Source organism: Pogona vitticeps, chromosome 4 (genome assembly GCF_051106095.1).
Source record: "Pogona vitticeps strain Pit_001003342236 chromosome 4, PviZW2.1, whole genome shotgun sequence".
Classification (NCBI taxonomy): Eukaryota; Metazoa; Chordata; class Lepidosauria; order Squamata; family Agamidae; genus Pogona; species Pogona vitticeps.
In genome coordinates this window covers 37,093,092-37,113,585 of record NC_135786.1, presented here as the reverse complement: position 1 = coordinate 37,113,585, position 20,494 = coordinate 37,093,092, and the positions used below count along the sequence as shown (strand labels likewise).

At 40.8% G+C, this 20,494-nt stretch overlaps 1 pseudogene across 1 annotated transcript; it reads right to left on the bottom strand.

Moving 5' to 3' along the window:
• Nucleotides 1-6,987: 6,987 nt before the first annotated feature.
• LOC110073319 (tetraspanin-18-like) lies at nucleotides 6,988-15,564 on the bottom strand (annotated as a pseudogene). Its single transcript, XR_013545084.1, has 6 exons — nucleotides 15,432-15,564; nucleotides 12,851-13,042; nucleotides 12,315-12,389; nucleotides 11,011-11,109; nucleotides 8,738-8,917; nucleotides 6,988-7,238 (listed from the first exon to the last, which is right to left on the bottom strand). The product of XR_013545084.1 is annotated as a tetraspanin-18-like (transcript).
• Between the last annotated feature and the right edge of the window lie 4,930 nt (nucleotides 15,565-20,494).

Here is a 20,494-nt window from a genome sequence, read left to right as displayed (position 1 = left end):
ATTACAATTAGCCAGAAAAACTTGCCTGGAGGGAGAGAAGAACAAACTACCTGCTGAGACTCTGAGTCTGGGGTAAGATGAAACATTCTACTCTAGACTGAGTGTATGTTCTCTAAACTGCATGCCTTTTTACCTGGGCCTGTGCTAGGGATATTCCTGTGGGTTAAAAGCTTGGTTTTCTTCAATGGGAGTATTAGTCTGACTCCTTACACCAGCTTCATCTGGCCAAGGCCTAAAGGGGAAGCTTGCCACAGGGTGGGCCTGTCACCCGTAGGTTTTCACCAGAAGGTTGACACTGAAAAGATCCACCTCTTTAGGAAAGTCTTTTTATGAATGAAGAAAGGCGAGGGCCATTCTACCTGTGTGAGAGAATGGAAGAAGGAATGGTGGCAATTTATACTTTATATCAGCTTCCCTGATTCGGGGATGGAGGTGGGTCATTGTTACCAGAGCTGCAGTTTTTGTGTTCTGGCAGGAGATATTTTTTTTTAAGGTGCAAGGAGGCTAAGATTAAAAATACTTTTAACAGGAAAGGGCACACACAGAGACAGCAGGAGGGAGGAAGTTTAACAAGGGCTGTGTTTGCTCCTAAATTGTCTCCCAGTTTCAGGGACCTAAATAGCCTGAGTAGTTTTTGTGACATTTCCCCTGAGCTGGAGATAGTGCTGCTGGATGCCAGGTTGGTGAATGGGAAAGTAAACATCAAGGGCCTGATTCTGGATGAGCATGTGGCTTGTACTGTGGAGACGTCTTAGCACTTATGTCTGCTTGTGATACAGCATGTGAGGCCTGGGGGGTGGGATAAGCTTGCTCTAATCTACTTCGGCTCCATCTCCTGACTAGGTGTTCCATCCATCAGTCTTCCCGGTCTCTGTGTATATCTCTGAAGGCAGGTGCTTTGGACAAAATTGGGGTTCTGATGGGGTTCCTCCCATGCTGCTGCCCAGTGGTCTCCCTTCCTGAGCTATGCAGGTTTGTTTCAGGGAAAAATCTGTAAAAACCCTTCGGCTTGTTGCGCTTGATAATATCCATGCCGATGCTTTCCTGGTGGGAGTGGCTGAGGACCTACACAATGGCAAACAGATCTGTCTAAACGGACACTAAGTTGAACAAATGGCAAGTCAGACAGTAGGGAAGTAACCAGTACTGAATGAAGTTATATTCCCATTCAGATTTTGAGCAGACTTGGGTTCACATTTTGAGTCCCTGGATTTATCCCAGAACCTGTATACTGTATCCCCAGATTTCAGCAGTGGCAATGGGATTCTGCTGAAGCTAGTGCATCTGCCTCACCCCTCCAAGGGTTACATCCCATTCAAACGGCTTCAGTTGGTCCAGAATGTTGCTGTCAGATTGGTGATCAAAGCCGGTGACAGGAAACTAGCAACTCCTATATTACAACATCTTCATTGATGTACTAGTTATGACTTACAAAGCCTTATAAGACTTGAACCAAGGCGATTTAGAAGAATTCATATTTATTCTTACAGAACTTCTTGCAGACATGCAAGCTTGTCTGCTGTTGAAGGGGGCCTTACTAGTTTGGTGCTGGCCACCTCTTTTATTGTGTTCGTAATTTATCTATTTGTATGTTATATTTTGATTAAGATTTTGCGTTTCATCTGTATTTTATTCTTGTTGGTCACCTTGAGTGCCTTTTTTTTTGGCAAAGACGGTATAAATAAAATAAAAAAATTATATCTAATTGTTTCTGGTAAAACTCATACAGTTGAATGTAATCTGAGTGGTCTAAGGATAGCCATTCTGTTCCGGATGCAGGTAAAACATTGTTCCAGATGAGAACTTTTCCTCAGCTGGTTTCCTCCATGTGTTTGACCACGTAGGCTGGGGATTATAAGAGCTGCAATCCAGTACATTTGGAGAGTACCAATTTGGTGATGTCTGTAGATGGATATAGGACCAAATGAACATCGCCTAGGACAAAAACTTGCTTTCTCAGCTCAGATTAATGCAGGACAGATGTGTTGGCTTCCTTAATCATGATGATGCAACTTCCTTTCAGTATAACCTCATGCTGCAGTAGACTTGGACACATACTCCAGTTTTTTGCCTCAGTCATCCTCCCATCTTTCCTTCATTCAAATTTTTCAAAACAGAAATTAAGCAAATGAGAACCTGTTGTTGCATTTGTGATTTCCCTGCAAAGGGGCCATACAGTTCTCAGGAATGGGAGTTTGCCTCCACACCTTATGATTCAGTGCATGGCATATATGTACATAGCTTAAATTACAGCTCAGGAACTGAATATTTAATGTAAATTTATTGTGTAATTACTGTTGGTCTACCTCTCTGCTATATTACAGACATATGGTCTGTATTCAACAGCCATATTTGATTAGAAAGTGGCATGAGTCATCTCATTCATTCATTCTCATTCCTGGGCAGCCATAGGTCTTGAATGTTGGCTCTTGTAACCCCATCTAGCATAGCCAATGGTCTTGTGTCTGGCATCTGAAATCCAAAATGTCTGGAGGGTCAAAGATTGAATTATGCTGTTTTGGATTCATTTACTTCCCTTTTCAGCTGTGTGCTGTTGCTGCCTATTATAATGCATTTCTCACCCAAATTTTCCCATTTTTAAACTAGGCCTTGTCGGTTAGCAAGGGTGACTGGACCTTATGTTTTCTGCCTGTCAGCTTTTCAGTTCTTGCTTAGCCAACATTTGAAGTTAAATCTAATTTGCACTTTGAGTTCTACTAATAAAGATAACATGGAATGATTTGATTTAGGAATGTATTTAAATTAAAATGTACTAAAGATTTAGCAGAGTCTTTTTACCATTAATTATCAGAATGCCTTCCACCAAAGGACCTTGGTCTGAAATACCAAATGAGCTGTCATAATCATGGGTGACCTTCCTTTTTTAAGGAGAATGCATGTTAATGGCCAGCAGTGACTCATATATGCATCTTTAGTAGGACCTGCAACAAAATGTTGCAGTGTTGAGTGCTGCTGTTAAATATGTCTGCCAGGCAACCATCTCCTTTTTCATTTTTCAGCCATAAACTTTTCCATTTCTTCCTCTATCACTGTTAGTTTTCCATCAACTTCCCCAAAGTCATTCAGTGGCCTCTATGTTTAATCCCCAATGGGCTATTCTGGATTTTCTTTCCATTTATGTATTTTTATACTTTTGGAAGCCTCCCTGTTCCTCTAAGGCTGCTGCAACCTACCTCATACATGGGATTGGTGCCTTTTCACTGTGGAAGAAACTATCCTCAGATAATGAATTTAATTTTAGCTGGTTTGTCAGTATGCTGACCGAAAGCTGTTAGACTACTGAGAAGGGGGGGCCCTCTCCCCACTGGGTGAAGGGGTTGACGGTATAGGTAGGATTCTGTGATATAACCATAGGAGCAGTTTGAAAGGGAGAATGAGCGGCAAGGAGTTGGTAAGGAAGTCGCTTGGGATTCATTTTGAGGTACTAGCTTTGCTGCTTAATTTTTAAAAAAATCTGACAAAAACAGTAAAATAGTTGAATCAAAGCATTTTATAACACATTGGCTGGTCTTGCTTTCAAAGCTGGATTTCTGTATTAATTAGGAAGCTTATTTAAGCTTACAGCATTGAGTTGGCATAGTTTAGTTTCTCATATTGTACATTGTTTCTGGAAGCCCCAGTTTCAGATTTCTGCTCAACACCCTGTCTGAGACAGACACAATACTTTCCTACCCTGAGGTCATATAGATGTAGCTCTAAGATATGTACAATTAGATTAGGTCCAAAATGATTATCTATTGTTATTATGATGGCACTTGTGAGTTGTGTTTTCCATTAATAAATTTTCTTAATTAAGGATATTTATGAGTTTTGCTTTGTGTAGATGAGAAGCATGAGTTAAATTCCTTTGTTCACAGTAGTCAGGAACAACAGTCATTCTGCTGCCCAAGCCCTGGGCTGAGAATGGCCCTCCTCTGCCCCTGAGTAATGCACATACTTTGTAAAGCCCGAAGAAGGCTTAAATTGCCATATTAATATCAAACTTTTACATTGGTTTTACTCCTGATCATGTTAAACAGACATTTCTGCCCATTATAAGCTTGTGGTAGAGAAGGAACAACAATTTTGTACAGATCACTTACCACTGGTGTTTTCTGAAGTCACCTCCATCTGGGTTCAAGACAAAATGGGTTCAACTAGACTAGCAACAAGTATTGTGGGTTATGTTTTGCACGACTGACCCGACTGAACCGCAGAAGCTGTAAGATTAAATGTAATATTTTGACATATACTGAATAACATTGGAACCATTTATCTTCATTTAAACTTCCAAACAAAGATAGGTCGCTCAAGGCTTGACAGAGCAATTGTGTTGTGCAGTAGGATCTCCATATACCTGGGGATTGGTTCCAAGCCCCGCCCCCCCCATGGATACTGAAAAACGTGGATAATAGAGAATGCACCAATGTGAAAAAGAGCATGTTAAAAGGGGGAAAAAGCAGAAAAAATGTTTATACATACCATTACCAGAACTGGCCAGAGGCGATGCTATGTATTCTTCACTAACAAGTATTGATAAAACAGTCTGTCTCCCTCTAGTTGCTGGTTCTGGTAATACATGAGAAAAAATTAGGGATTTTTAAAAAATATTTTCTTTTAATAATAGATAAGTGAATCATCAGATACTGATCCCATGGATAAGGAGGTTTTACTGTACATATGTAGTTATCACAGAACTTAAAGAAAGGCTAATTATGAAGGTGATCACAGAAAGAGAAAGTGGGTGATAATTAAGAAGGCAATTAACTTTAGAGAGAGAGAAGTTAATGAAATGAGTCGACACACAGATGTCTGCCAGCGAAGTCCTCCTGCCCGTCCCGGGTGACATCCCGAGGAGGGCTCCTTTTTATTAACCTTAACAAGCTTACAGATTGTTGATAGTATACAGATAGGGCACTGGTTACATAATGCCAATTAGGATTGGCCGAAGAAAGACTTTGAAGTTATGCTCCGTGACTCTATGGGAAAGAGGAAGAATGGGCAGCCACCCTGCCTTGTCAGAAGCAGCTGCATCTACTAGGAGAGTGTGCTCTTCACTACCACAGATAACAGCTTAGCAACCTTGGGGAGAGGCATTCCCACATAAATATGTACAGTTCACATAGACATATACAAGAGTCTTCAATCTTGTGCATTCCCCAGTTGTGTTTTATCTGGAGACTAATTTTGTTTTCATTTTCTTCAGGGCCATCCATTTCTTTCAGTCAAAGTATCTATAGAGGCAACATGCAAAGAACATGGCAAATATCTGAAACAAAAAGCAAAGAAACCAAATTAGGAAAATTTCCACATTAGTCCCTTTTTGAGGTAGGCAACTTTGCCCTCCCCCAGTTCCAGTCTCTAATGAAGGGATGGAGAGCCCTTAGCCATCCAGGTCTTTGGGATTGCTCAGTGGTTTAGCTATCTGGCTGCTGAGCCAAACGTTGGGAGTTTGATTCCCCCTGTGCTTTTTTGTCCTCTCCATGGTCCCTGGATGACACTCTCCCATAGTGTGTGTTTTGTACACATTACTAGGGCAGCACAGTGTGTTGGATATAGTGGTGCCTCGCTACACAGTTACCCCGCATGACAGTTTTTTTGCTAGACATTGGCTTTTTGCGATCACTATAACAATTCGCAAAACAGTGATTCCTATGGGGGAATTTCGCTGGACAATGTTTGGTTCCTACTTCGCAAACCGATTTTTGCTAGACGACAATTTTGACAGCTCCCTCCACGCTCGCAAACAGGTGTTTTCGGGACCTAAGCTTCGCAAGACAGCGATTTAAACAGCTGATCGGCAGTTCGCAAAGCAGCTTTCCTATGGCCGATCTTCGCTAGACAACGACGATTCTTTCCCATTGGAACGCATTAAACAGGTTTCAATGCATTCCAATGGGGAAATGCTTTTCATTAGACAATGATTTCGCTAAACACCGATTTCAGTGGAACAGATTATCATCGTCTAGCGAGGCACCACTGTACCTGTGAGTGGAGCTGTGTTCATGTTTCCCACAGGATTTTGCTCTTATCATAGGTGACAACATAATACATTGTCAGAAAAGAGGAAGCGTGTCACCCAAAAAGATAGCCAAGCAGGATGGACATTTGCACAAGGTTAGCACATCAATGTATGTACATACTGTACATGCCAATCTAAGTATAACTGTTGTCATTTAAACAGAGCAGAGGTGGGGAACCTTTCAGCCCTCCATATGTTTTTGACTTCAGTTCCCCCGAGTCCTTTACCACTGGCCATGTTGGCCAGGACCTCACAGTACGGAAATCTAAAATAATTGGAGAGCCAAAGATTCTCTGCACCTCAGAGGACACATTCAAATAGAGGCCCATCCTCTCTATGTAAGATATGGGGCATCTCACTCAGAGGGTTCTCAGATTTTAGAGGGAATTGATTTTGTGTGGCAAGGAAACTTGGAGCTCTTCAGAAATGTCACCCAAAACATATTCTCTGTATTTAAAAACGTAATAGATAAATAATGCACATTAAATGTTTCAGGCAAGATGCTTGGCAGCTTATGACAAGGTAAGTTTCTGACACAGTAATCCATTCTTACTGTGGTATACCTGCTTATAATATATAGATGTGAAAGTTGGATGATGAAGAAAGCTAGCAGGGAAAAAAAACGGTTTCATTTCAAATGTGATGTCATAGGAGAATTTTAGATATCATTATGGACAACCAGAAAGACAAAATAATTAATTCCAATTAAATCGAGCAAAAGCTCTCACTAGAAGCTAAGACAACTCAATTGACACTCATACCTGGGTCACAGCATGAGTGGACAAGACTCACTGGAAAAGACAATGAGGCTAGAAAAAATTGAAGGCAGGAAAAGAGGAAGACGTAATGTGAGAAAGATTGATTCATTAAAGGAAACCAAGTCTTGGCCTTTAGTTTGCAAGATCTGAACTATCTTAATTTTAGGACTTCTGAGAGGCCATTAATTTATGACCATTACTGAGAAACAACCTAAAGACACATAACTAAAACAAATCAAGGCACACATACACACTGTGACCGTTTGAAGCCTTATACAGTAAATGCTTTTACAGTAGTATACACTGTAGTGGACAATGAATATCAAAGTGTGTAAAATTAGATTCTCTCTTTTTATTGATACAAACCGACTTACCTCAATGGCTATTACTCCTAAACAACAGGCCTCTGTAATGGAAACATATTTCTGCAATATCCTGGCAATTGTGGAGAAACAGCCCTACAATGAGTAAAAGGAATCTTAGCAGAAATTGCTTTACAGGTTAATGAGAATGGCATTCAAATCCTGAGTATTTATTTCTGTCTTTAGACTATGACTTTTACAAAGGTTTTGCCTCTGCTAGATCTTTGATTGACTTAATTTTACTGTAATCCTAGTGGAATGGATAGCTCAGGGAGTTTGGTTCCTCACTGTGCATCCCAGAAGAGCCAGCTTGTGTGGCCTTGAGTAAGATGCACAGTCCCAGAATGCCCCCAAAAGAAGGCAGTGATAGATCACGTCTGAGAAATTTCTACCTAGAAAACCCTAAAAAGGGTCGCCATAAGGCAGAATTAGCTGACTGGATAACAGTTAGATATCTGGCTGTGGAGCCACAAGTTGAGAGTTTGATTCCTCACTGTGCCTCCTGGAAGAAGAGCCAGCAGGTGTGGTCATGGGCAAGCTGCACAGTCCCAGGTGCCCCCAACAGAAGGAAGTGGTAAATGATGTCTGTATTCTCTAGCTAGAAAACCCTAGAAAGAGTCACCATAAGTCAGAAGCAACTCTACAGTACACAATTATTATTACCGCATGTTTCTGTGTATAAGATGCCCCATGTATAAGACGCCCCCCCACTTTTCTAAAAAATTAAGAAATCTAAGTGGAGCTTAGCAAGTGTAGGGGGAAGGGGATCAAAGCACTGCAGGATTGCTTTGATCCCTGTTTTTTCCCTTTGTGCTAAGCCCTGTGGGGCTTAGCAAAAGGAGGGGGAAAGGGATCAAAGCAATCCCGCGATTGCGTGATCATTTTGATCTCTTTCCCCCTTATACAGCCATGGGATTGCTTTGATCCTTTCCCCCTACACTTGCTAAGCCCCATGGGATTTAGTAAACAGAGGGGAAAGCAAGGATCAAAGCCATCTTGCAGCGCTTTGATCCCTGCTTTCCTTTTGCTAAGACTTAGCAAGTGGAGGGGAAAGCAGGGGTCAAAGCCCTGCAGGATCACTTTGATCCCTGCTTTCCCCTCCACTTGGTTTTTTCTCTATTCAGCTTACTTCTGTGTATAAGACGACCCTCAATTTTTAGTGTAAAGATTTTAGACAAAAGTATAGTCCTATACATGGAAAAATACAGTATCATTAAGTCGGAAATAATTTGAGAACATATACTTACTAGCGCTAGCGAGTCATATAACATGTTATCAAAAAATGTCCAAGAGCTTGAATGTGATGAAAAGTTACCGTGCAAAAATCTATTCACAGCTGCATACATAAAGCATACGTTTTGCAATATAAGTTTTCACACATCTGAGATCTTTCATCAGATGCACTAAGTCCTTAGTTGACTAGCACCTCTGTATTTATACATATATAAAAATTGGCCTAGACATTGGCTTCTGTTAGAGTTTCTCAGTGGGAGATGTAGTTCTATTAGTAAATGGCCTGCTTGACCTCTACTCTGCCCAATAAGTAGACATCTGAGAAGGAATTGAACAGCCCACAGCTAGGCACCTAACCTTACCTGACTATTGATAAACTTTGGATCTTGTTGTTTACAGAGCTTCAAGTCCAGAACTGGAGCTCTCTTTTCAGAACTGATTTGAGTGCAGCAGGCATGAGGCCAAAAGTCATCTGGCTGCTTTTCCCGGAAGTAGGAGCACTCCTTAAAATCATCAGGTCCTGAAATGCCACAACAGGCAAACTAAAAGAAGATAAAGAAAATGGCATATAATAAATGCGCTAACCAAGAATATTTTAATACTTTGTGGTGATTTGTTCAAAACCTATGATTTTTCAGTCAACAGGAACAATCACACCTTTAAGAAAATGCACATATTTTCCCATCTTGTCACATTTCCTCAAAAATGCTTTCATCACATTTTCCAATTGTCAATAAAATTGTGATGTGTTTTTTCTACTGGTGTAGTGGCCAATTTGGAAAAGCATGTACTCATCCCCACAATTAGGTGTCTTGATCACTCATTCAAGAGAATACCACCATCAAATGATCTGCACAACAGCTTGCCAGAACAGATTGTTCCTGGGAAATCCATTTCTCTCCCAGCTACTAAGTATTGCAGTAGAGCCAAAGAAGAAGAAGAACATGGAAGCCTAAGACGGATGGCAGATGATGTTATAGTCCCTGTTATTCAAAAAAGTCCCAGGACTCTTGGAGGTCCTGGTTCCATTACACCCACTGGCCTTTCCCCAGCAAAACAACTGAGAATGAACTCTCTAACTGGAACATCTATATCTTGTCTTTGTAGTCTCACAGATTCCTGAGCATTTGGTTGATTTTAACATTTATACGTCCAAAAGCCCAGTCACTGTTAGCATCACTATCTCAATACATACAGTTTCTGGTGGTATATAAGATAGGCAGTTAATTGGCCAGTGTGAGATTTGGCCACCCCATAACCTGGTTTTCCCAATTTTGAATTACAATAATTGTGTCAAAAGCAAAGGATTAACCTTAAAAAGGATATGATTGTATTTAGTTTTCAAGGAAATAGCCAAATCTCTTTCAGCAGCTACCAAAACAGAAGTAACGTGGCACCTTTGAGATGAATAAATTTATTTCAGTTTGAATTTTGTGGATACCAATCCACTTTTTCAAAGATAACACCTGTGGTGTGCAATCCACAGAAGCTTACATTGAAATACATACAGTCTCAAAAACTACCATAATTTTTGAGGTTTTTGTTTTGTTTGTGTTATAATTTATTAAACGCTTACAAAGGCACTTTCTGGCTACAGTGGAATAGGACCAGGAACGGATAATAATAGGAAAACAGAGCACACAAAGACCACGAGGCTTGAATTTTAAAAGGATGTTGTTGTTTTTTTACCTCAGGGTCTATCTCATCTATCTGGCATCCATTCCTTCTTGTACAAGTGGCAGCCAGGGAGCAAACACAGATAGAAAGGCAGTTCCCACAGAAACAAGCTACTGTGCTTGGTTGCTTATAGATAGAGATGAGCATGAACTGGAAAACTGGTGGCTCATGATGGTTCATGGTTCATGGCTACTGACAAGACATGAATCATGAACTTTTAAAAAAATCCTGGAAAAACAAACTGGGTGAGGACAGACTTCCACTCCAATGAATCACTCCCAAGAGGACAGGACTGTGGAAGCAATGTGCTGGAAATATTGTATTACCTTGCCTTTTAAAAGCTCTGCTATCTAGAATTCTTATTATCCAATATATAAAAGGTAAAGGTTCCCCTTCACAATCTGTCCAGTCGTGTCCGACTCTAGAGGGCGGTGCTCATTTCCGTTTCCAACCCATAGAGCTAGCGTTTGTCTGAAGATACTCTTCCGTGGACACGTGGCCAGCACGACTAGACTGGAACGCTGTTACTTTCCCACCATGGTGGTACCTGTTTATCTACTCGCGTTTTGCATTTTTCATGCTTTCAAACCGCTAGGTTGGCAGGAGCTGGGACAAGCGACAGCAGCTCACTCTGACACGTGGATTCAATCTTACGACTGCAGGCCTTCTAACCTTGCAGCACAGAGGCTTCTGTGGTTTAACCCACAGCATCACGATTTCCCTCTTATCCAACATATACTGGACATTTTTAATATTGCTTGTTGGAAAGTTAACAGCACCATCTGGCAACTATATTTCAAAACAGAAATTAAAATGAAGCTGAAATGACAGGGACACACATGATAAGCTTTAAATTGGCATATTACACTATATTCATTCAGACATTTAAAATATTCATTCTATGTTCTCTTTTTCATGGAACTAGCCATAGATGCAACAGCTTCTTGACAAACTGTACCATGATCATGAAGGTGTTCCAAGTTCTAGAGAATACATCAGAGCTATTGTCTCCTTGGTAATTCTGTTTCAGCTGCATGAAGAAAAAGTCATCTCGGATCTGAAAGAGAAAATAGTGAAATCTTACTCTAGCCTGCTAACATTGGAAGCATCTGAAATATATATTATTTCGGCCATGGCCGGGGCTGCCAAAGTCTGATTTAGAATGACACCTCGTAGTGTGGTTTAGCAGTTTGTGTTTCATCCTGTTCTATTGTGCTAAGAAAGGAAAGACTACGTTCTCCAAACAAGCCCATGCCATCCAATCATGAAAAGCACAAATTAAGAAGGCTGGTGTCTCTTGGGGTTCATTGTCTCTTATGCACAGAACGAGTTTCCTAAAAATCATCCCCCCACATTCCTCTCCAGAAAAGTTTATTCTATTGATTTTAGACTCTTTCTATCCAACTAGCTTACATACTCACAAGAGACAGCCAACTTATGCTATTCTCATCCCAACCAGGGCCACCTCCCTTAAAAGAAGGTTAAAAACCCTCGCCTCAGGTAGAAGGTTGTTTATCTCTCCCAAGCTGGCTGTGTCTACTAAGGCAGGGTTTGCAGGGGCTGTTGTTAATGCCACTGCCACCGCTTGCCCCTCATAGAACACATGCTGGGGCCAATTCCCTGCTCTGAGTGCCATCAGAGGGAGGTGTGCGATGGCCTTTCCAGAAAGCCATACTTTCTGCTTTCCTGCAGGAAAGCAGCTGGGATGGTCTTGAGACTTGAGGCAGCCAGCAGTCTCAGCACTTCACTCTGAGTGGTCCTTCCTCAGACATAAGAATGGTGAGTAAGGTGTTCCCAAAGGTACTACTGTACTTCTACTCTTGCACAGTAGCAAAGTTGATCTTTGCAAAATACTGCTTGCTCCTTACTGATTCTGATTCTTCCTGGTGACTGGAGCTACCCCAGTGTTCTAATCCAGTTTCCCTCAGGAGTGGTGATTTGAGCTAGGTTCCCTGGAATGGCATTTGAAGTATGAATAGATACATATGATAGTCTTTTTGTAAATGGTATTTATATAGTCTAGAGGGGCGGGGTAAAAATCTAATAAATAAAATAAAATAAATATGCCACCCAGGACACATTTTTGCTCAGTAACCCTTAGTAAATTAAAACTAATTTCCAGCCACTAAATTCTTGCACACAGGAAGAAAGCCAGTCTCAAGTGTGGTGGAAACTCTGTAGCAGTGACAAAGGTAGAGTCAAGAGTGCATAAGGAATGCAGCTACTTCTAGTACCAACTACCCAGATGCAGTTGTTAGTTACCTTTTGTCCATGGATGTGAATGAGCACAGCAGCTACAATCTCCAATATAAAGGCCAGCAGCACCAAGAGAAAAAACTGTGGGATGGAAAGAGTAGGTAAAACAAGAATCAGGTCACTTCTTCTTTAGTGCTTTATGCTAGAAATGGGGGTGGAACTACCTGCAAGTGTTGTTAAATCTACCTGTTTATTGAAGTTGCCAGTAGACTTTGATCCTGAAATGTATTGGCTCAAAATTATCAATTCTGAAGTTCACAAGCAGCCTGCCACTAATACATAATCCCTGCAACGACTAGCATGATAGATTATTTCTGGTTTTTATGTTATTGCTTTTATTACTGCTTTTGTAAATCACCCCCAGTGGCCTTGGTAGCCAGATGGGTGGCATAAAATTCAAATAAATAAATACTCACTCTGCTCAGCATATGGACCAATATATCATACTCTGTACTAGGTATGCTGGTCTTACCCCCTGGTTAATCCCTTCCTGGATCCCCTTTAATTCAATATCCACTCCCAACAAACCCCATTTTACTTACAAACAACAACATTTCTCTGTTTTGAGAGATGGCTCCATAGCAGCCCAAGAAGCCCAGGAATGAGAGTGCAACACCCAAAAAGACAACAAGGAAAGCTACTGCATTGAGGTAAGGATTGGAGACGATATTCTGAACTCCATCTGGGTCAGTTATCACCCAGATTCCTACGGACAGGAGGCAGATGCCCCCAATCTGAAAAAGACACAAAGTGAAGGTTACTTGTTGTTTAGTTGTTAAGTTGTGTCCGACTCTTCGTGACCCCATGGACCAGAGCACGCCAGGCCCTCCTGTCTTCCACTGCCTCCTGGAGTTGGGTCAAATTCATATTGGTAGCTTCAATGACACTGTCCAACCATCTCGTCCTCTATCATTCCCTCTGTCGTCCCCTTCTCCTCTTGCCTTGGGTTACTTACCCAAGTAGTAATCCAAGGTTACTACTTGTGTAATATTCCAAGTTGTAAAATGATTGGTCTAACAGTTCTCATCTCAGCCAAGAGGATATTGACTCTAGAGTTCTCTCTGAAAGCAGAAAGAGAGCAAGCAACAACTTCACAATTAGAAAGCAGTGGGGTGGGGTGGGGGACATTATCACTCCAGAGATGCATTCGTCAAAGCACTATGCATTCAAATGAAACTGGCATTTGCCTCTTGTTGATTAATCTCCAGACAAAACCCACTCAGTTGGCAACTTCCAAAGCTGCAGAACAACAAGGAGGATTAATAGATATCATTTACTTCTTAGGGCAGCTTCACTTCTAACTGCACAGATCTCATCTTGTTATTTTTTTCCCTGAGAGGGAATGATATGAAAACCAACACAAGGTGGTTCTCTGCCCTAACATTCACTTTAAATTTTAACCCAGAAAGGCACAGAGACTAATCCTCCCAACTTTCTACTCCAGGCTACCCACCTCCTAGAGAGGAAATGGTATCCCTAGATGTCTGTAGCATGATTAAGTTCTACTCTTGTAGACTTTGACTCGTATGCAGCACAGCTGCTTGCCCATCTCTTTTGATGGCTAATTGGAACCAAATGGTCAGTTAGGGAGTTGTGTTATAAAAAGTTAGCCTTTGCATCTTTGCACCCCAGTTCATGTTCAAGCTTTTGCTCTGTTTGCAGGCCTTTGGATCTGGGGGTCCATTTGCTGCGTGTAATGCTCTTCCATGTACTCATCTTCGGATTTCACCTGCTAGTGGTATTTATAGGTAAAGATAAAGGTTCCCCTTGACAATTTTTGTCCAGTCGTGTTCGACTCTAGGGGGCGGTGCTCATCCCCGTTCCAAGCCATAGAGCCAGTGTTTTGTCCGAAGACAATCTTCCGTGGTCACATGGCCAGTGCGACTTAGACACGGAACGCTGTTACCTTCCCACCAAGGTGGTTCCTATTGATCTACTCGCATTTGCATGCTTTCGAACCGCTAGGTTGGCGAGAGCTGGGACAAGCGACAGGAGCTCACTCCGTCGCATGGATTCGATCTTACAACTGTTGGTCTTCTGACCCTGCAGCACAGGCTTCTGCAGTTTAGCCCGCAGCGCCTCCACGTGGTATTTATAGTTCAATTCAATAGTTAGATTTATTATTGCACTTCTTGTATATCTTTCAAAAATGGCTCCGTTACTTGCCGCTTGCATTGCATTCTCTTCTTTGTTTCAGCCTTTTTTATTTTTAATATAATTATCTTATTATAGAGTTGGGGAAAATGTGCATTTCTCAGAGCAACCTGGCCTAGTTCCAGTTACCTTAGCTGCTTAGACTAGGGATCTTGTTACCATTTATTCAGTCTAAGTAAGGCAGCTAATTTAGTATTTATTTTTAAACAATTCTGGAAGGTCTGAGCTTCCCCCAACAGATTGAAAATATAACTCGGGCACATTACCGCACATACTTGGTTTGGGATTCAGGTTCTGTTTTTCTGTTTGTTTTTCACTAAGGCTTTCAGGATTTGAGGGGTTTGTATCTTGGAGATCCTGACATCCAGAAATGCCATCCTCTTACTTCTGCTCTGCCTGCCTCTATGATCAAGTGCCAGCTCATAAATGTACACATACTGTCTTTCTCTGCCCACTCTTCTCTTATACCAGAACTAAAAGACGGTGCAGGGGCTTGTGTCTTGTTTGTAACAAACATTTCTAATCCTCGCATTAATCAATTTTCCGGTTTTTGCATTTTTTTAAATTTAAATTTAGTACAAATAAAGCAGAAATTAAAACTTATAAGTTTCGTATGTTTTTATTTACAACTCCCTCCCACAGTTACCTGTCTTTTAAAAAATGGGAGAGGGCTAACCTAGCCACCTAAAGACTCATTTAAATTGCCTCTAAGACCACATATTAGGACACGAGTATCCATTAAAAAAAATGTATACTTGAATGGGTGTTTTTCCCCCCATAGTGTATAAGGGAAAAACACTGCAGATTTTGAAAAATCAGTTGAGGTACAACTATCTGCTCATTGTATCTGAAGCAACGCATGATGTTAGTCTGAGACTCTGAGCTGAGGCAGTCCTTATCTGTGCCAATTACACAGTTTCTGTGGTGAATATTTGTGTGTGCGCACATGCAGCCCCATCAGATACTCACAAACACCAGCCCGTTGAACACAAACATCAGATACTTCATAATGGAAATGACTGTCATCTTGAGGTTGATTTGGGCCAGGCAGGTGGCTGCAGAAACAACTGATAGTCTCTGAAGAGGAAGAAGAGGTGCGTCAGCAGGCAGTTTTTTCTTTGCCCTACCTCACCTAAACTTCTGTGTCCTGTTCTCCCTTGATCTTGCAGTGAAAGGTTTGGCTATCAGTAAATGGGACACAATGTGAGAAAAATGTGAGAACTCACATTCATACATCCCTCAAGCAAAGAGCCTGTGGACGGATCCTTCTTTGAAGATTGCTTGCTGACGTGAATGAAGAGGAAGTAAAATGCATGAGGTCTATGTTTTGGTTTTGTTCTTGAAGAGTGGACATATTCTCTATTTTGCACAGGGCTGCTCTCCATTTAAAAGAATCCTTCATTTGTGGGGCTGTTCAATCCAAGTCTAGTTTAAGGAAAAACCAATAAAATAAGAGAGCAGGGGGAGGAGCTGTCTGTGTGAGCTGACTAACCAAGCACACACCATGACAGCTTATAGTTTCACTGATGGAATAATTTTACTTAAATAATATATTGAAATACTAATTACATTAGAAAATTCTATATTTGCATCTCTCTATATAATCTATATGTAAACCACTTGGCTGGATAGCTCATTTGTTTAGGCATCTGACTGCGGAGCCAGAGGTTGGCAGTTCGATTCCCCACTGTGCCTCCTGCAAGTATATAATAGCCAGCCTGTGTGACCTTGGGCAAGCTACACAGTCCCAGGGCACTGTCAGAATAACAGAGTGGTAAACTACTTCTGAGTGTTTTCTACCTGGAAAACCATGAAAAAAGAGCTGCCACAATTCAGAATTGACTTGATGGTGCGTTATTGTTGTTATATAAACTATGAGGGCATGGATGTTTTGTGCCCTTTTTGGTGGTACATTTCATCCTTTTTGGATGCTATAAAAATCCAGTGCATATTCATCAGAAATGAAAGTCATTGAGATTAAGAGAGTTTTAATTTAATCGTCATCATCCCCTCCATAGATACAGGCCTTGTTGAGGTGAAGGGGCTTGCGTGCTTCAGTGACTTTGAGAGCTATGCTGGTAGTAATGTCTCTGTCTGAAGGGTCACCCAAGCCAGACAGGTCTCAGCTGAGAAGCCAGACTAACTGTGTACACCAACCATCAATTATGATGAGAGGGAATAAACAGGCATTTCTAGATACTTCATCAACAGAGCTCAGATGTTTTCTTGGCTCTTAAGCTACCAGCTCCATCATCTTGCTTTTTTAATTTTAATTTTTTTAAATTTTACATTAATTAATTGTTTTTACCCCTTGCTGCCTTGTTGTGGCGAAGGGCCTTGAGTTATTCAGAGAAGCTATGGGCTATGCTGTGCAGGGACACCCAAGATGGACAGGTCATAGTGGAGAGTTCTGACTAAACGCGATCCACCTGGAGCAGGAACTGGCAAGCCACTCCAGTATATTTGCCAAGAAAACTCCATGGAGAGAAACAAAAGGCTAAAAGATATGATGCTGGAAGATGAGCGTCATATCAGGTCGGAAGGTATCCAACATGCTACTGAGGAAGAGCAGAGGACAAGGACAAGTAGCTCCAGAGCTAATGAAGTGGTTGGGCCAAAGCCGAAAGGACGCTCAGCTGTGGATGCACCAAGAAGTTAAAGGAAAATCCGATGCTGCACAGAAAAATACTGCATAGGAACCTGGAATGTAAGATCTATGAACCTTGGTAAGCTTGATGTGGTCAAACAGGACATGGCAAGAATCAACATTGACATCCTGGGCATCAATGAACTGAAATGGATGGGAATGGGCAAATTCAATTCAGATTATTCCCAATAAATAAATAAATAAATAAATAAATAAATAAATAAATAAATAAATAAATAAATAAATAAATAAACGAACGAACGAACGAACGAACGAACGAACGAACGAACGAACGAACGAACGAACGAACGAACGAATAAATAAATAAATAAATAAATAAATAAATAAATACTATTGTGGGCAAGAATCCCGTGGAAGAAATGAAATAGCCTTCATAGCGAACAAGTGGGGAAAGCTGTACTGGGATACAATCTCAAAAATGACAGATTGATTTCAATACGAATCCAAGGCAGAACTTTCAACATCACAGTAATCTAGGTTTATGCACCAACCACCAGTGTTAAGGAGGCTGAAACTGATCAATTCTATGAAGACTTACAACACCTTCTAGAACTGATACCAAAGAAAGATGTTCTTGTCATTATAGAGGACTGGAATGCTAAAGTAGGGAGTCAAGAGATAAAAGGAACAACAGGTAAGTTTGGCCTTGGAGTTCAAAACAAAGCAGGGCAAAGGCTAATAGAGGTTTCTCAAGAGAACAAGCTGGTCATCACAAACACTCTTTTCCAACAACACAAGAGGCGATTCTACACATGGACATCACCAGATGGGCAATACCGAAATCAGATTGATTATGTTCTCTGCAGCCAAAGATGGAGAAGCTCTATACAGTTAGCAAAAACAAGACCTGGAGCTGATTGTGGCTGTGATCATCAGCTTCTCATAGCAAAATTCAAGCTTAAACTGAAGAGAGTAGGAAAAACCACTGGGCTAGTCAGGTATAATCTAAATCAAATCCCTTATGAATACACAGTGGAAATGATCAACAGATTTAAGGAACTCGATTTGGTGGGCAGAGTGCCTGAAGAACTATGGATGGAGGCTTGTAACGTTGTACAGGAGGCAGCAACAAAAACCATCCCAAAGAAAAGGAAATGCAAGAAAGCAAAGTGGCTGTCCAACGAGGCCTTACAAATAGCAGAAAAGAGAAGGGAAACAAAATGCAAGGGAGATAGGGAAAGTTACAGAAAATTGAATGCAATCTTCCAAAGAATAGCAAAGAGACAAGAGGACCTCCTTAAATGAACTGTAGAGGAAAATAATAGAAAGGGAAGAAGCAAATATCTGTTCAAGAAATCTGGAGTTATTAAAGGAACATTTTGTGCAGAGATGGGCATGATAAAGGACAGAAATGGTAGGTACCTCACAGAAGCAGAAGACATCAAGAAGAGGTGGCAAGAATACACAGAGGAATTATACCAGAAGGATTTGGATGTTCCAGACAACCCAGATAGTGTGGCTGCTGACCTTGAGCCAGACATCCTGGGGAGTGAAGTCAAGTGGGCCTTAGAAAGCATGGCTAACAACAAGGCCAGTGGAGGTGATGGCATTCCAGTTGAACTATTTAAAATCTTAAAAGATGAAGCTGTTAAGGTGCTACACTCAATATGCCAGCAGGTTTGGAAAACTCAGCAGTGGCCAGAGGATTGAAAAGATCAGTCTACATCCGAGTCCCAAAGAAAGACAGTGCCAAAGAATGCTCCAACTACTGTACAATTGCACTCATTTCACACGCTAGCAAGGTTATGCTCAAAATCCTGCAAGGTAGGCTTGAGCACTATGTGGACAGAGAACTCCCAGAAGTACAAGCTGGATTTCAAAGGGGCAGAGGAACTAGAGACCAAATTGCTAACATGTGCTGGATTATAGAGAAAGCCAGCAAGTTTCAGAAAAATATTTACTTCTGCTTCATTGACTATGCAAAAGCCTTTGACTGTGTGGACCACAACAAACTATGGCAAGTCCTTAAAGAAATGAGAGTGTCTGACCACCTTATTTATCTCCTGAGAAATCTATATGTGGGATAGGAAGCAACAGTTAGAACTGGATATTGAACAACTGATTGGTTCAAAATTGGGAAAGGAGTACAACAAGGCTGTATATTGTCTCCCTCCTTATTTAACTTATATGCAGAATATATCATGTGAAAGGCCAGACTGGAGGAATCCCAAACCGGAATTAAGATTGCCGGAAGAAATATCAACAACCTCAGATATGCAGATGATACCATTCTGATGGCAGAAAGTGAGGAGGACTTAAAGAACCTCTTAATGAGGGTGAAAGAGGAGAGTGCAAAAAAATGGTCTGAAGCTCAACATCAAAAAAATTAAGATCATGGCCACCAGTCCCATCACCTCCTGGGAAATAGAAGGGGAAAATATGGAGGCAGTGACAGATTTTACTTTCTTGGGCTCTATGATCACTACAGATAGTGACAGCAGCCATGATATTAAAAGACAACAGGCCACACATTTCTGGTAGTAAAGGATCATCAAAGGGGCAATGAATTGAGTAATTATCAACCAATTACATGCCTCCCAACAATGCTGAAGCTCCTCACAGGAGTACTTGCAAGAGCAGTACATAATTACTTAACTGAAAGCTTCCTATACCCAACTGAACAGAAAGGAAACTTTAAAAATTCAAGAGGCATGGAAGATCAGCTGCTTATTGATAAAATGATACTGACGAATACAAAAAGGCTAAAAACAAACCTTAATGTGGCCTGAATAGACTAAAAAGGCATTTGACTCATTGCCACACAGCTGGATTAACACCCACCTAAAATATTTGGGATTAGTAAAAACATTAAGAAGTTCCTAAAAAAATTTTTTTTGAAAAATTGAAAACTGTCTTAATGGCCCATGGTGAAGAAGTTGGGAAAAATAAGCATCAAAAGAGGAATGTTTCAGGGGGATTCTTTGTCACCACTGCTGTTCAACATCTCACTAATTCCCATGTCAATAATTTTAAATAAAACTGGATTGGGCTACCATATTTCAGAAGAAGCAGGAAAAGTCCATCATCTGTTCTACATGGATGACCTGAAACTATATGCAAAAAGTTCCACAGAGATAGAATCACTGCTAAATACAGTGCAAATATTTAGTGAAGATATCCAAATGAAATTTTGAATTGGCAAATGTGCAGCTCTGTCTACACTCCGTGGCAAGATTCAAAAACTAGATGGAATAGAGTTAAAAATGGCAATATTATAAAATCACTATGAAATGATGAAAATTATAAATACAGTACCATGGAATAATACTAGAAGCAGGGCACACAAAAGATAAAGAACTGACAGAAAGGGAATATATCAAAAGATTGTGGAAAATCTTTAAATCAAAATTAAATGATGGAAATG